This window comes from Urocitellus parryii, chromosome 11 (genome assembly GCF_045843805.1).
Source record: "Urocitellus parryii isolate mUroPar1 chromosome 11, mUroPar1.hap1, whole genome shotgun sequence".
Taxonomy (NCBI): domain Eukaryota; kingdom Metazoa; phylum Chordata; class Mammalia; order Rodentia; family Sciuridae; genus Urocitellus; species Urocitellus parryii.
In genome coordinates, this window is record NC_135541.1 from 18729952 (window position 1) to 18746824 (window position 16873).

Consider the following 16873-nt stretch of genomic DNA (forward strand, 5'->3'; position numbering starts at 1 on the left):
AAATTAACGTAAACTATGCAAGAGACAATATTGAAGAAATTTTTTCTTGTTTTCATCTTGGTAATGTCCTAGCCAAAGATGAGAAATAGTTTCCATCCTGATTGGTTGTACCCTTTCCAACAACAACAACAAAATAATAATTATTATTATTACTATTATTATTATTCTCTATTTTGAAGGGAGTTAGAGCAAATAGGAGTCCACATCCATTACCCCTTTGTCTACCCCCCCAAAAAACAAAGGTCAGCACAAGGGGTCACCTCATGAAATTTATATTCCACAAAATAAAGAGAAAGAAAGAAAGAAAGAAAGAAAGAAAGAAAGAAAGAAAGAAAGAAAGAAAGAAAGAAAGAAAGAAAGAAAGAAAGAAAGAAAGAAAGAAAGAGGAAGAAAGAAGGACAGGAAAGAGAGATGAATAGAGGTGAGTAATTTAAACCACGAAGATTAAAAATTTTAATTTTTAAATGTTCATCCTTTTCCACACAAGCTTGGAAATTATTATTCAAAAGTTGGGTAATATCCTAGCACAGAACAGGGATATCCTAGCAACAGCTTCTGAAAGTACCAAGTTCCATTTGCAAATAGTCTTCTCCACAATTTATCAAATTGCCAATTCAAAGCAACAGCCTTTGAGCTCAAGGTTTCAAAGATGATTTCTAAGATCCTTTCTTTCACTACAGGTTGTCATAATATGCAGTCAGAACAAGCAGATGAGCAAATAAACAAAGCTGTTTCTAGGCTAAATTCTTCAAAAGAAAACAATGATACAGCAAACATGAAGAAGCTAAAAGGTGGAGATTCTAAGATGGGCACAGCAGTGCAAGCCTGTAACTCCAGCTAGTTTGCAGACTAAGAAAGATCACAATTCAAGCCTGCTGGACAAATTAGCGAAACCCATTTAAAAACAAAATTCAAAACTAGACTGGGGATGTAATTCAGGAGCAGAATGAGTGCCTAGCATGTACAAGGCTCTGGGTTCAATTCCCAGTACTACCGAGGGGATGGGAATTGATTCTACTTCAAAGTAGCAATCAAAACAAGTCTCCAAAGAATACACACCAGGGCCTGGGTTGTGGCTCAGTGGTAGAGCACTTGTCTAGCATGTGTGTGGCACTGGGTTCAATTCTCAGCACCACATATAAATAAAGTAATTAAATAAACGTGCATCGACAACTAAAGAAAGTATTTAAAAAAAATACACACCAATGAGCTCAAGTCCCTACGTTACCAAGAATCATCCATTTTTCCCACCATTAACAATTGATATAAATATAATTCTTCCGTAATCAAAATAAATCGTAAACAGATGCTAGAGGAAGCCCCCAAAGTACTAAAACTCCATGTGTATTCCCAAAGTAGTGGTAGGAAGATAATTAATTTTTATCAGTGAAAACAGCAGGGACCGAAAAGGCAAGTTAGGAAGAGATAAACAAAGGGGAGGCAGGAGAGCAGGATGGCAGCAATCTGAGGAGGAGACAGGGAAAGAGCAGAAGTATGAACTGCAAGGGGTTCTGCAAATTGGGAAGGATGCAAAAAAATGAAAGGAGGCACATGGGAAAAAACAGAAGCAAACTTAGCAAAAAGCCTTTAAATATCTACATGTCTTACAGAGAACTGAGCACTTCTCTTTACTCTAAAACATACAAATCTACACGACTACAGTAAGCAGCATCACAGATGACTCCTATCTAAAATCCCCTTCACTATAGTGAGCAGGACCTAAGTGACATGTTTCTAAAAAATAACATTAAGGCAAGTTATGGGTGTTGCTTTCACATATGCTCCATAAGTCTGAGGTATCCACATTGCTAATCCTCTTCTGTCTTCTGTTGTCCTCCTGCATGCTCACTTTGATGAAGGCAGCTGCTATGATGTGAATGACCCCAGAGAGAAGTTCATATAGCAAAGAACCAAGACAGATCTCTGTACAACATTAGGATTTGGACAATCAAGATCTGGACCCTAACATCAAGAACATTAGTTTGGAGGCCAGACCATTCCCCAATCAAGATGAAATGAATGCAGCCCCAGCTGAAATCTTGACTGCAGCTTGTGAGAGGCCCCAGTAAGGCCATGCCTGGTTCCTGACCTACAGAAACTGTGAGGCTTAAAGAACTGCATTATTAAATGTTACATAATTTGTTTTATAGCATTAGGTAACTAAACAACTGTGACTACGTGGAAGTGGTTTTGGATATTCAAAACATGAGTTTACAGTTTTGTTTTCAAGAACAATTCTTGTTCCACTTCTCATACATCTAAATCCAAGTGCTAAAAGTAAAATGTTTTTTAATTTAGAAGAAGGTAATTACCTCCACCCTTTTCATGTTTTCCCCTACTTTGTCTTACAACCCTTATATATTAAAATTTACTTGACTTTTAAAAATGCAAAATTAAATCAATCTAGACATGTTACATTTACTGAGAATTAGTAGCAATCACTCATATTCAAAAGTTGACTAAAATAAAAACACCTAACTTCAAATGATTCTATTATAAGAAATTACTAAATTATAAAACAAAGTGAGGATGCAGTTTCCAAACTATTTCAAATTCAATAGTAAGCCCTCTGGAAGTAGTAACATATAAACAGAATTGGGCTGGTTCACCAATCACTAACTATTAATAGGCCACACCTATATTAATAACCAAAAATTTAAATACTGCCAGCATATAGAAGGATAGTTGCTTAAACTTACCTCATCAAGAATTTGAGAATAAAGATTGTTTTAATTTTGTTGTTGTCATTTTTGCAATGGAGTGATAGAAACACAAATGGAACCCCGGGCATGCTGGGAAACGCACTCTACCAATAAGCTGCAGCCCCAGACCAAGAATGTTTTTGACAAGACAAAAAGCAACAGATCACAAAAGAGGTTTACAAAATTCACTTTAATATTAGGCAATAAGATGACTTAAACTTTTACAGAAAAAGAAGACGGCTTAAAGATCTGACAATTTTAAAGGAAGATAAAGGAATTAGGAATTGATACAAAAAAGAGAAGGAGATAGGAGCTGGGACTGTAGCTCAGTGGTGGAGTACCTGCCTCGCATGTGTGAGACACTGGCTTCAATCCTCAGCACCACAAAAAAATAATAATAATACTAAGATATTGTGTCCATCTACAACTAAAAAAAAATATTTAAGAGAGAGAGAGAGAGACAGACAGACAGACAGAGGGAGTCGGACTGTGCACTATATTATCCAATTGGCATGCTGAAGAGGAAGACTCAGGATGCAGGAATTAAGTTCATCCCTTTAAAAGCAATTAATACATCAAATGAGTCTGATTACAATAAACAATAATAAAAAGATTCAAATAAATTCCTTAACACTGACACTGCTTATACCAAGCAACTTCTTAAGAGAACTGATTTCATCCTCTAGCCAAGCACACGATCACTGAACACAATGATCCTGTTCAACTGAGTTATTATTTCTTCTCATAAATAAGTAGAATTTGTTATGATTTTTATACATTAGTCTCTTGTGGTTCTGGTTGAGGAGGAAGTTGATCCCATAATCATCACTGAAGTAGTAGCTAAAGTCCCATTCAAAACCTACAAACCAAGAAGAAAAGCTTGAGTGATACTATCATCCTCACCAATAAAACAGATTTTATCCTCTTGCTTGTAGTGTGATTCACAATTGCCCCACCAACACTGTTCTTAAACCTTGGGGAAAAAAAAAACTCACACACACAAACTATTTATTCCAACCTGAACCACAGGTTTGTAAAGCAACAGAATTAAGTAAGCATATTTCATGAGAACATAATAGAAACTAATTACAAGCAATGCTGGCCATTTGGGAAATTATTACATTTTGCCTGGGAACACTGTTGTGCCATCTAACAAAAAAGACAATATACAATGCCACACTTACACAATTATCTCATAAACTCTTACTAAAAGCCCTTTAAACACTTATGGAAATAAAGGTCTAAGAACATCAAGAACCTCTAAAGCTTCTTATTTTAAAAATACAGTGAAAAGGGCTGAGTTTGTAGCTCAGTGGTAGAGCGCTTGCCTAGCACATGTAACACACTGGGTTCAATCCTCAGCACAACATATAAATAAATAAGTAAAATAAGGGTACTATGTCATCTATAACAAAAAAATTTAATGGAGTGATAAAAACACAAATGCATGCTCTGAAATCATAAAACAGCTATGTCAATTAAACCTCTGCCTTGGTGATCTCACCTAGAAAATGTTAACATTAAATGTGACACAATTTGTAAAGGAAGAATACAACACTGAACTCATAGGAACAACCCAAAGATTCAACTACTACTTTTATTTAAGAGGAAAGCAGTGGGGCCAGAGTTGTGGCTCAGTGGTAACACACTTGCGTAGCATATAAATAAATGAATAAAATAAAGGCCCATTGATATCTAAAAAAAAATATTAAAAAAAAAAAAAAGAGGAAAGCAGTAACCAAAAGACTTCACAGTACTCTGGTTTGCCGTGAAATGTTCCTATGGACTCAGCCAGGAGACAACATGAACATCATCCAGGTCGCTCTACTTCAAATAATATAAGACAAACAGCCAACAAACACTACAAGAACCAAGAGTGGAGCTGTGCAGAAACTACAGGAGGTGATTTACTGAGCTGACTCTACCAATACAAATATTCTATAGGGAAGAATCAATGAGGTTTTATGCTGTCTTAACACCAAATGGGCGTTCCAACAACTACTCTGCCCTTGAAAGGAATAAAAAATTAGTTTACTGCTTACACACTCCACACAGACTGCACAGTGCTCTGGGTGCTACAACCCTGTGAGCACCATCACAAGCTGAGTTTCACTCCAATGTACCCAATGCACAAGTCAAATGACTGAAATTTAACTAGCTGGTAAAACAGCAGAAGAAAAAATTCTTTTTGTATGAGAACATATTGTCATCATGCTGTCAGTACATTAAGAGAAGTTGGCATCAACTCAGAGAAGGACCTGAAATGAAGAAGTGTGATAATAACCACTGACAATCACATGTTCTATCCTAACCCATGACATAATTTCCAGAAGAGTCTTCTCAAAATCTTAACACCTGGGGCTGGAGATGTGGCTCAAGCGGTAGCGCGCTCGCCTGGCATGCGTGCGGCCTGGGTTCGATCCTCAGCACCACATACCAACAAAGATGTTGTGTCCGCCAACTAAAAAATAAATATTAAAAAAAAAAATTCTCTCTCTCCTCTCTCACTCTCTCTTTTAAAAAAAAAAAAAATCTTAACACCTAAGAGATTTATCTAGTCCTGCGACAGACTGGGGTGAAATCAAGTGAGTAGTATGTAAAGAGCTTTTGTAAATACCATAATCTACACTTATATAAATCACTCCCAAAGTTTCATATGAAAAGCATAAATTGACTTTTAACAAGGTCCCTTCATCTACTGTTACCACAATTCTTTGGAAGAGCCTTGAGGCATGAGTGCATATTTGTGTTCATCATGCCCATGCGTATGTGGACACATACATTTACATGTTAATATATCAAAAATCATGTTGACCTTTAAGTCAGAAAAACTTTTATATTTAATAAAGTTCAACTTCTTCTCTACCCCCCCCCAAAAAAAAAACTCAGTGCATTCCTGAGAATTTATCTCAACATTGACAACAAAATTCAAAAAAGAAAGCTAGGCCAGGCTATGTGGTACATACATGTAATCTACCCACTCATGAGGCTCAGACAGGAGGATTGAGTTCAATGTCACCATGGACAACATAGAGAGATCTCAAAATAAAATTTTAAAAGTAGTGGGGAGTTTTGTGGGTTTAGTTCAGTGGAGAAGCACCTTTGGCTTATGTCCCCTAAGAAACCCACCCCCAAAAGGAAGAAAACATGGCATTCAAAATATAAAAACAAAAAGTTGAATGCAAATTAAAATATTTAACAATTAAGTAGCTGTGGTACAATAACAAAATATTACATTTTAAAAGTAAAACACAAAATTACAAATGTAAACACTGCTTTTCTTCATGTAACCTTCCCTTGTAGATTAAGACAGAAAAGAAAAAATAACAAAAATAGGTAACTGTTGCTACAATGGGATTATTACAAAACATACTTTTGTTTTGGTTTACAAGTGATTCTGTAATAAATAAAAATTGAGATTATGGTGGTCTGGAATTCACTACAAATAAGGAACTTCTCTTCAATAAGCACATTTCACTTTAACCGACCTTTAAAATGACAGCTTAGTGGTAATTTTAAAGGAGCTCATATTGTACTATTTATAATAATTTTAATAATTAAGCTTCTAACTTGGAAGATTGCAGCATAAATAAGAAGTATTCAAAATACTCCTTACTGGTTTCATCACAAGACAATTATTTTTAAATTAAAAATAAGTATACAGCCGGGGCATGATGGCACACGCCTGTAATCCCAGGGACTCAGGAGGCTGAGGCAGGAGGATCCTAAGTTTGAGGCCAGCTTCAGCAACTTAGCAAGGCCCTGTCTCAAAATAAAAAGGTTGGGGAGGGGATATGGGGATAGGAAAGATAATAGAATGAAACAGACATTATTAGTATATATGTGCTGCATGACCAATATGATTCTAAAACATGTATACTCAAGAAAATGAGAAATCATATCCCATCTATGTATGATATATCTATCAAAGTGCATAAATGCATTCCACTGCCACCTATAACTAATTAAAACAAATAAATAATAAAAATTAGAAAGGTTGGGGATGTAGCTCAGTGTTGTAAAGGGCCAGGGTGAGGGGATGAGGGAGGGAGGAAGGGGAAAAGAAAAGAAAGAAACAATATAGAGCACAGGGTTTTTTTTAGTTATCACCTCTTTTAGTTTAGGAACATCATAGGAACTACCAACATTTTTACCTTCCATTTATATATAGTAAAGAAACTATCTCTTTCATCAGTTACTCAGTACTTATGTGTAAAGATTATTTTTAAATGTTAAAATATTTTTGTTCTGTTTCATTTCACTGAAATCATAAAAAAGTGCCTAAGAATCAACATCTGCTATAATTTTTTTTTATATTTCTCTAGTAGGCATAATTACAACCTGGCTTCCAGTACTTACTGCTCAAAATTTTTACCCTATTGAAACAAATGGCTACTACTGATTTCCATGATGATGCCTCCCCCCCACTTTTCCTCCTTTCCTTCTTCCTCTTGGTGGTAAAGTGCAACAAACCCAGGGCCCTGTTTGTGCTAAGCAAGCTTTCTACCCCATCTTTTTTTTTTTTTTTAAAGACAACATCTCAATAAGTAAATGAGAACAGCCTCAACGTGCAAACCTCCTACCTAAGCCTCCCAAGTAGCTGGGTTTACATGCATGCACTATCACTCCTGGTAACAGTCTCTTAAAATCTCTTTTGATGGAAAATTTAATATATACTCCTTCAAAAGGGAAAGAAGAGAGGGAGGAAGCCTAATTTTTTTGCCTAAATATGCAGTATATAAACCCAACAGCTTTGTTTTTTTTTTTAAATGTTTCCCTGGGTTATTAAGCACTTTGATAAGCACTATTAATAGTGATATCTGATGCCTTTAAGTAACACTTCCACCACTACAGATGAAATCACACAAACTGTTCAGTACTGGCTAAGATGAGGTAATTTGGTCTCCCTACATCTGAAAACCAACTTTGCTTTTCTGGCTGGGGCTGAGGGGGAAGCTTCAGCATCTAAACTCCAAAGGTGCTACTTGAACAGACCCAGGAGAGCCTCCATTAGCCACTTCTTGAAGTTAACAAAAACTAGCAAAAGACTCTCTTTTTAAAAAATTATAAAAGAAAAACCAGTTATCAATTGATATGCAGTACTTTAAGATAATAAGAATGGTCAAGGGCTGGGGTTGTGGCTCAGTGGTAGAGTGCTTGCCTGGCATGTGTGGGGCACTGGGTTCAATTCTCAGCACTGCATATAAATAGAATAAAAAGGTCCATCGACAAATAAATTTTTAAAAAGACAATGTTCAAGGAAGGTCTTAAAGAAGGAGGGAACTTAGGGAAGACCAGACAATGCAAGGGACTTTCTGCAAATAACAAAGGTGAAAGGAAAGGCCAGTGGAGCGTGTGCCCTTTAGGAGACTGGGCATCCACACAGGGGAGAAGTAAGGAGAAGGTGAAAGCACAACTAGCGCCCACAGCCAGCCAGGCTGTGTGCATCACCCAGGGCGTGGTTCTAACCCAAGAGGCAGCAATGGAGAGTGTCACCATAAAAATACTAAAAAAGATTAATCTGACAGTCCTCCACAAAGTGTAGTGAGGGGAAACAAATGGATGCTGAAGCATCTAAGCAGAGAGGCCACTGGAACAACCCAAGCATGAAATGGTAAGAGAAGGAACCTGTGCCAACCAAGGAAGGAAGAGCTGCCGGGATCCCTCTCAGCTTTCACAGCATATCAAAAAACACTATAGAATTTCAAAAGTTAAAAGTCACAGCCCATTATGATGATCAGAAATGAAGTCACTGTGTATACACAGAAGTTCTCTTAATTAGGAATCTGTTTGGTAGAGTCAGTTGAGGGCAAAGTGTAGACAAAAGAGTACCCAAGTATGTTAATATTGTCAAGTTGACATTTTATTGGTCCTAAGGGAATTAAGGCAGCCCTTAAGAGTCACTGAAGGTTCCTGGGGAACCAAAATGAGCAATAAAAGGAGGAAAACAGCAATCAAGTAAAGATAATAAGATTTGGTAACTCTCAAATGTTAGGATAAATGTAAATAAGTTAGAATTGCAGGGTCAGCTCTTCCGCTGATGATTAAAATTAAAATTAAAATTCCAAAATGCACAAGGGTTCCCCAACTTCTTTACGCTGGTTGTGGCTCAGCGGTACAGCGTTTACATAGCATGTGTGAAGCACTGTATTTGATTCTCAGAGCTATAAATAATTAAATAGGAAGGTAGATAGGTAGGTAGGCAGATATAGATAGATAGATAAATAGATGGATAGATCCATCGACAACTAAAAAGACATATTTTTTAAAAACCAAAACTAGTCAACAACTTCGTCCCCAAACCCACACATTTAAAAAAAATAAAAATAAAATAAACCATTGTTTGTACTTTTATAAAGAAAAACTTTCAAAAAAAAAATACTCAGAGACACAGATAGCACCTGTTATTTGGGGATGAATTAACCTATCCTTTCTCCACTGCATACACCCTCCTAAATCTACTAAAAGGCAAATTTAGTAACTTCCTGTTTCAGATTATTGGAAAAATAGCTACAAGAAACTTTTTTTTCTCTATTATCTTCAGAAAACCTGACAGATGACAGCAAAGTATGTTCAAAAAATGATACAATACCTGAGGTAAATCTGTTTTTTCTGCATAATACAAGAGTAAACATGTAAGGAAACAGAACATTAGTTATCAAATTACCTATAAATGAGGCTGTGTCTGTGTGTGTATGACTAGTTTGATCTATAGCACAACCACATTCATGTTATAATAGGCCTATATTTCATGACAACTAAATAATAGTACTTTAGAACACAATATGCAAAAGATGCATCCCAGATCACTTAGGAAACCTGCAAAGTTTACAAATAAAACAGCAAAAACTTCTAGAATGCTTTAGGACCAACACTCCTCAGATCCCCAAAGCAGGAAACAGTTCATCTGAGAGGGAAAAGAATACTTCACCTCAAGATGGAACCAAATATTTAAACCTTTGCACACACCCAGTCTCGGGGGAATTTTTAATTATTGAATGACATGAATCTTAGTGTGCTAGTTATGGAGCCATACCCTTTTTTCATTCATTGCAGGAAAGGAATAGTTCACAGACATGGCTGCTAGGTATACAGAAAATACCAATACTTTTCTGTACATTCTACTTTCTTTACATGCCTCACTATGAGAACCACTGCATACATTGATTAACTAAACTACAATGAATTAAATCTAAGAGAGATCAGTAGAATAAAGAAAAGAGACTTAGGGGAATGGATACTAAAGAATGATATTGGCCTGTTTATATTGTACATGTGTGAATATGTAACAACAAATCCCACCATCATGTACTACTACAAAGCACCAATTTAAAAATGTAGAAAAACATATATGCAAAAGAGAAAAAATTTTATGAATTGGCTTTGATATTCTGGTTCCTTATCAGCAAAATTATAGTAAATCAGAAGGAATTACACACAACATAGTTTCACACAAGCTTGCGCAAGCAATTAACAAAAGTAATTCCAGTTTTCCAAACACCATCTTATCTACTTGTGTGTATACATAAAATGAGGACTACTGGAGTTTGTTTGGTTGTTTTTGTTTTAAGGACATGTTTCTATGACCTAAGAAGTGGCTCAAGTGTCCTACTGATCCAGTTACAACTATATTTAATGAAAAATCTTTTATGACAAATGCTTTATATCAGATTCAATTTGGACAGTATTATTCATCCTATACACTCTATAAAAGTAACTATAGAATAATTTTAAAATACACATATTGTATAGAAGGTAAAATGAGTGCTTTCAGTTTTTTCTATTTCTTATCCTCTGCTCCACCCCTCTACATCCCTGAGGATGGAAAAGTTATCTCAATAGAAAATACAACCAAGTGGGGCTGGGATTGTGGCTCACCTAGCACGGGCGGGACCCGGGTTCGATTCTCAGCACCACATAAAATAAAGGCATTGTGTTGTGTCATTTACAAAAAAAAAAAAAAAAAATCATTTTCTTTCTTTCTCTCTCTCTTAAAAAAAAAAAAAAAAACAAGGTGCTGGGGCTTGTAGCTCACTGGCAGAGTAGTTGGCTAGCATACGTGAGGCACTGGGATCGATCCCCAGCACCACATAAAAATAAAAATAAAGGCATTCTGTCCATCTACAATTAAAAAAATTTTTTTAAGAAAAAAAAGGAAAGAAAATACAACCAATATTAACTGAGGTCCTCTTATAGGGATAGGGAAGGGCCATGAGAATACTACGAATCACTTGCTATTTGAATTTCTTACACCTCTTCTAGCTAGTGAGAGAAAAAGGAACAGACATTTGAAGCTGGATTTTGAATAGTTAGTAGACTCAATTAATATGCAGAACAAATAGTAGGAAAACTCGGGATTTGAAGTTACAGAAATTTAAGTTCAAACAGCTGGTTCATGACTTCACTGACCTCTCTAATTCTGCCTGCCTTATCTATAAAAGGCACCATAAGTTGCAAGATCACTATGAAAATTGTAATACATATGAAGTGATTAGCAGTGTACTGGGAAAAATTGTGTATGTTCAATTTATTTCAGTTTCTATTATTTTTGACCCTAACAAAACAGAATTTTAATTCCATCCAAATCTTGACACTTATGACCTTAGCTGGAGTCATCTTACCTTAGGACGCCTTTTCCTCATCTTACTATTGTTCTTGTTGGCAGTGGTACATGGGTTTGAACCCAAAGGCACCCTATCACTCAGTAACACCTCCAGCGCTTTTTATTTTCTATTATGAGACAATGTCTTGCTAACTTGCTAACATGCTACAGCTGGTCTTGACTTATGATCCTGCCTCTACCTCTTGAGTTGCTAGATTCATAGGAGTATGCCACCACTCCTGGCTCCTTTTCCTCATCTTAAAAGGGAAAATAATATACCTCAAAACGTTTTATAAGATTCAAATAGGCCTGGGGTTGTTGGCTCAGCGGTAGAATGCTCGCCTAGTACATGTGAGGCACTGGGTTCGATCCTCAGCACCACAAAAAAATAAAATAAAATAAAGGTATTGTGTCCAACTACAAATAAAAAAATTTTTTTAAAGATTTACAAGTGCTATCAATAACACAACTAATGCTAAAAAAGTCTGAACAGTATTAGTATAATTTCATTGGTTTGCCCTATCAAGCACAATGATAAGTATCAAAGAATGATAACATTATTTAGCCAAAGAAGGATCATAACAGGGCAGAAATTAATGAACACAGTTATGCTCTCCTGGAATGTTTGAATGTAGCAGAACATAATAGCAGTGGGTCTAGTGCAGCCTAGAAAGCAGATACTGGAATGAGTTGTACATAGTTTTCAAAGTGACAGGACAAAATTAGAAACCAGGTTCTAACTGTCAGATATACCCACATTTCCTAGTTACAGAAAACCTTCTTCTATCCGACATCTCAAAATGCCCAATCTCAACCTAACTATTATGGGGTACCAGGAACTTCCCCAAACAATACTTATGGAAAGATCATTTCACATCTAACACACAGTCGTTAACTAATATGTAAGCCAATTACTATGATCTTGCTCCTTTGGGCCACCTGGCCTGGCTAGACATTTTTTTCTAAAGTAAACATTTCATTTTAAAAGAAGTCAAAAATGCCCCCAATCCAAACAGTATTAGTACAAAACTAATGGAACTAGGACCTTTCGCATTCCCACCTGTATTCAAAAAGTTTCTTTTAGAGAAGGGGAATTAGTTGTACTCCTTGGCCAGGCACTTTAATATTAATATACTTCTAGACGGCAAGAAAGAATACATCATCTCACTGGTGGACAATATATCTCTTTTCCAACACTGAATCACCTCTGTAATCAAGTGAACTTCTTTTATGGGACTTTCGGGGCTGCAATTCTACAAGCTCTTTTAGTTACCCAAAAGCCTGCAGTTCTGAGATGCTCTTTGCCCTAATAGAGAGATGTGGAAAAGAATTTCATGGTCAGCCTGCACATCAGGCTTTCTAGAATTATCCATCTACGGACTCTAATGAACACTCCAGTGTCACGAAGCTGCACAACAGTGAAATGGTCACTTTAAAAAACCAATGAGAAGTCCCAGAATCTCTCAAAACACAAGGGAGAAGTCACTCTAAAAGGGCATCTTTTAGATGTCCTCTGGAATACCTTAAAAGTCATAACTATTCTTCTTTTCTACCTGTAAAGACAGAAATAAGAGCAAACTACAAGAATCACACACCTGAAAGAGCACCGAGAAAACTATTCAGTGCATTATCTTTGACTTACAAAGGGAAAAAAGCCAAATCCAGAGATGATGAATGTCTACACCTTCTCCAAATCACTACCAAATTCTTCCCTCTGCAATGCTTCTGATAGCTCACATTTATGAACAGAATTCTTTTACAATGTCTGATAAGAATCTACAGCTATATTTTCAATAAATCTTACCTTATTCTACTTCCAAGGAATAGCACAGATCCTTTATCACTCCATATGCAGATTTCCTTCATCAGATTTACAAACTTGGTTATTACCAAGGGTAGGTTTATTTGGGTGGTTGATTTTTTTGTTGATGTTTTGCTTCATTATTGTTGTTGTTTTCTTGGCAGTACTAAAATTAAACCTAAGAGTACGCTACCATTGAGCTACATCCCAGCCCTTTATATTTTTTTTATTTTGAAACAGGGCCTAACTAAATTTCCAAGCCTTGCCTCAAACTCAAAATTCTCCTGACTCAGTCTCCAAAGTAGCTGGGATTACAGGCCTATACCACTGTGCCTGGCTCCAAGGGTAGATTTTTTTTTTTTTTTCAAAGACAAAGAGCCAAATACCTAACTACAATTCACTCATCACAGAAAAAGATAGTATTCTCTACTATCTTAACTACCCTGGAAGTTGTCAAGTTGACTACACATCAAGGAAAGTCAAGAAAAAAGAAGACCCCTGGTTTTTAAAACTTGAAAAAACAATTATGCAAAATAAGGTATCTTTCTGTCAAAGGCTCACAACAGTACATTCCAATTAGAACTTCTCTCCTCTCCATGCTAAAATGGCATGAACAGGAATAACAGTACCCTTCTACAAGAGAAGAAACAAGTCCTGCAAGATCATACCAAACCAATGTAGGAACAGAGCCCAGAAACTCCAATTCAGCACATCTGCCTCTAAAATACTAAAATACTCTCTTAACTCTCAACTCACAGACTAATCTTTCATAGTAAATAAAAACCGCTCAAGTATATGACTTTCAGCTTTTCAGGACTTGAAAGAGAAGGCCAAGAATGTGCATGGACTATTTTAATATTATTTGTGGCCCCAATCCTACAATTTTCCTTTCTTTCTTTTAATATTGACTTTCTAGATTAAGAGGCAAGTAAAGCCCTGATAGTGAGTACTTTAGCTAACAAAGGCTGCACTTAAGGTTTGAAACTGATAATTTTAAGTAGCCACTTCTTTGCAAGACTTCTACTACGAAATGTTCTAAATTTTTCCAAGCGACAAAGAGTCCTAGTAGTGCTTTGAAGGAAAAAAATAGAAGCTAAGCAACACTAACTTTAACCACTAGAAATAAATTACATTGAATGAAACCAATTCTCTGTGAATTTTAAAGATTCATCTATTTCTGTACATAGATACTTCAATGAAGGCACATATACACAAATACAAACACACAAGAAATATGTAATGGGCCTAGCTAAAAAGTTCATGCAATTTTCTTTATTTATGATGGTAAATATTTACATACTGCTTTCTGAAGATGTACTATTGCTAAACAGGAAGAAAAATGAATGAAGTAATTAGATGTTGTGCTTTTTTATTTCATTGAAAAAGCTCACTGTCATTTTTCTTTTATGCTAATCTCCCCTGTATTGCTACAAAAACAACAACAAACATCTCCCAATTTGCCCCTATCCAAATCCTAACTAGACTAGAAGATGCTTCTTATCTGATATGCCACATCCACTAAAATGATCTCCAAGGAGTCCTGCCATAATGATCCTCCTCTGAACTCCAACCACAGAAGAAACAGTTCTGTTTTCACATGGATTCACTGTCTCCTCTAGCTAAAGAAACTCCTTGAGTACAGAAACCTCATTGCATATTTAGGTGGTCTCCTTTGTCTAGAAACTGGGCTGTACTTTAAGGAAAAAAAAACCCAGAAAGTTATCTGTGTTTTAGAAGTAAAGTATTATAATGCTTTTAAACTCTCCCCCCCACAAAAAAATAAAAGTAACCTACAAAATTCTCTCCAAAACATCAATTTTTATGAAGCTTACTAAAATGAAATGTTTTACCTCTCAATTATTTTACAAATGGTAGTTTTATTTACTTTAATTATGGGCACATGTTTTGGAGTAGAAGGAAATGCAGGTCAAAATCCAAGGTCTACCACTCACTACAAGTGTAACTTTGGGCAGATTAATTCATGCATCTTGGCTTCCTTATCTGGATAAGAGAACTGTTCTCTCAGTGGTACTGATGAGACAATACATGGAAACTTCTTAGCATCTGTCTAATAAGTGGTTGACAAATGGTAGTTGCTACTGTTACTTTGTGAATATTGGGATGACCCAGCATTACTTTTGGAATATACTTTATTTATTTACTTATACATCCACATCTGAGAAATTACATACAAGTCCAATAAATTGCACTTATGTAAGAAAAAAAGAATTATCATTTAAGTAAAATTCACCCTCTTATTAAATCTTGTTCACTATTCAATTAAAATTCAGCCTGTAGGGGTAAGAGTAGGGTATTTTATTAATTTTCTATCTTGCTCTTCTTAGGATTGGATTTTTGATCTATACTTCTATTGATGGACTAGAGCATCTTAGAATCACAGGAATAGGGGAAACAGACAAAGTAGTTTCTCCTGCCCAGGCGAGGTGGCACACACCTGTAATCTCATCGATTTGGACGGCTAAAGCAAGAGGATCACAAGTTCAAAGCCAGCCTCAGCAATTTAGCAAGGACCTAAGGAACGCAGGGAGACCCTGTCTCTAAATAAAATACAAAAAGGGCTGGAGATGTGGCCCAGTAGTTGCGTGTCCCTGGGTTCAATCCATGCCAAAAAAAAAAAAAAAAAAAAAGTAGTTTCTAATTCTGTACTTAATATCTAACCAACCTGTTAAATTTTCTTCTCAAACTTTGCTCTGAAAATTAAATGACAAAGTCTCTAAGCCAATAACACATGGATATTTTAAGACATACTGTTTCAATGATTTTAAGGAGGGATGGGAAACACAAGACACCCATCAATCATCTCTTAAAAGCAATGAATCCAAGATGATAAGACACAGGAGTCTTGTGACCACAGATGATTCAGAAAAGCTGAAAGCAAAATCTTATAACAAAAAGCAAGAATCTCAAGTCCAAAACACCAAAAAATTTTAACTATTTGATGCCTACTCACAAAGACAATCCATGAGTGCTTTTTTATAATTCAGAAGAGGAATTACCTCAATTCTGAATCCTCAGAACCTAGCACAGTGCCCGAATCAAAGAATATTTGCTAAATTAAATAAGTGTCTCTAATGGATGACATACATGAAACACCTAAACTATAAGGATTCTCCCTACTTTAAAACATTAAAAATATAGTTCTTAAATATCAGATATAAAACAATTAAAACAGAAAACCTAAGACTTTTCTCCAGAATGAGAACCCGAAGAAAATTTTGTATTTCTGAACCTGTGACATCTTAAGCAATTATTACAAACTATATTTTCTTCGTCATCAATAGATGCTTACTGTCAATAACTACAATCAACAGAATTTGGTTTTGCTTTAGTTACCTGTACACTACACCCAACTGTATCCCCCACCTTCCCTTTTCTTCTTCTTTTTTTTTGGTAATAGTCCTGGTGATATTAACCCAGGGATACTCTGCCTTTGAACTACATCTCCAGTCTCTTTTTTATTTCATTTTGAAACAGGGTCTTGCCAAGTTGCTGAAGCTGGCCTTGAACTTACAATCCTCCAGCATCAGTCTCCCAAGTACCTGGGATTACAGGTGTGCACCACAGAGCAAGTGCCAGGCATATAATTCCCTTTTTAAAATTATGGCAGTGTTAGCTATCAATATGATGAATGGCAGGAAACTTCAATTTTGCAAATTTTAATTACAAAGTAAAATTCTTCTTTCTGAATTCTTTCTAAAGGATGACTGACTCAGACCTCAATCTTCTGTAATTAGGTGACTACAAACC

The 16873-nt window shown here is 35.9% G+C and overlaps 1 protein-coding gene across 19 annotated transcripts in view; it reads right to left on the minus strand.

Annotated features, from left to right (window-relative positions):
- Pum1 (pumilio RNA binding family member 1) overlaps positions 1-16873 on the minus strand; it is a 122433-nt gene that overhangs the window by 66724 nt on the left and 38836 nt on the right. The gene's annotated exons all lie outside the window — the stretch shown is intronic.